Source organism: Macadamia integrifolia, chromosome 9 (assembly GCF_013358625.1).
Source record: "Macadamia integrifolia cultivar HAES 741 chromosome 9, SCU_Mint_v3, whole genome shotgun sequence".
NCBI lineage: Eukaryota > Viridiplantae > Streptophyta > Magnoliopsida > Proteales > Proteaceae > Macadamia > Macadamia integrifolia.
The window spans coordinates 15,219,425-15,220,562 of NC_056565.1; positions in this window are offsets into that span (position 1 = coordinate 15,219,425).

Sequence of the window (1,138 nt, forward strand, 5' to 3'; positions counted from 1 at the left end):
AAAAGAGAGAAAAAGGTTAGGGTGGCCTCAGTCCAAGCCCCCAGTCCATCAGGCTTTGAATTGAGTTGGGTCACACTCAGGTTTTGAGTAAGCGACGTAGAGGAATACACTATTGTGGTACGACGAGATGATTTCTATATAAAGGGTAATAAGATCATTTCATATGAAAATAATGTGCTTGTGCATCATCCCATACCAGTTTAGATAAACTTTTCCCAATTTTAAAGTAAACAACTTATTAATTGCCTTGAAGATTTATGGCCCTTTTATCCTTTTACATGGCATGGTACAAATTTCAAACTGTTCAATTTAAGATGAAACCCATACCCCCAAAAGTTCCCATGTCATTTGGTGATAGTGTGGAGATTCTTTCCCTCTCCCTCCCACTCTTACATAACTAACATTTTCTCCTCCTTGACCTTGTGAATCCTATATTCATGAAATTGCCTCACACACTAAATAATGTGGCAAGGTAGATTCCCCCATGTTAGCATGTGGGGAATATATAAAAACATAGTGATCTGGAGACATATACTATGGAGGAGGCATCAATATTCCCCTTAATAAGGTTACCATAGTGTCCCTATTAGCATTCAATAGTCATTATGACTTTTTAATCTGTCGATCAAAAAAATTATTATGAAGGGATTGGCATGTTGTTCACTCCAAGTAAGGTTGCATGTAGCAAGCACGTGGGAGTGCATGCACATGCATTCAACTAAAGGGGCAAGATCGTTTCACCGCATCCTGTGTCTGGGCATGGAGGGCACAATTGGGTAGCATTCTTATCCCATATACATATATATATATATAGAGAAAAGGTTGGGTATGCCGCCGATATCAAGTATGTTAGCACCCATTGTGTCTATCTCTCTCTTCCCTTTTTCTGAAATGACCCCATATCCTTCCTGAATGATACTCCATCATGTGTTCCTATTGGTGCTATCCGCTAACATACTTGATATCGGCGGCATACCTATCCCTCTCCCATATATATATATATATATATATTAGCCAACATATCAACTTCTGGTGCCTCAAAATGCTCTTATAAATTAAGATCAACAAATCAATAATAAATAAGATAAAAAAAAAAAAAGATAAAAAATATTATTAAAATAATTGGAAAAATTCCTCA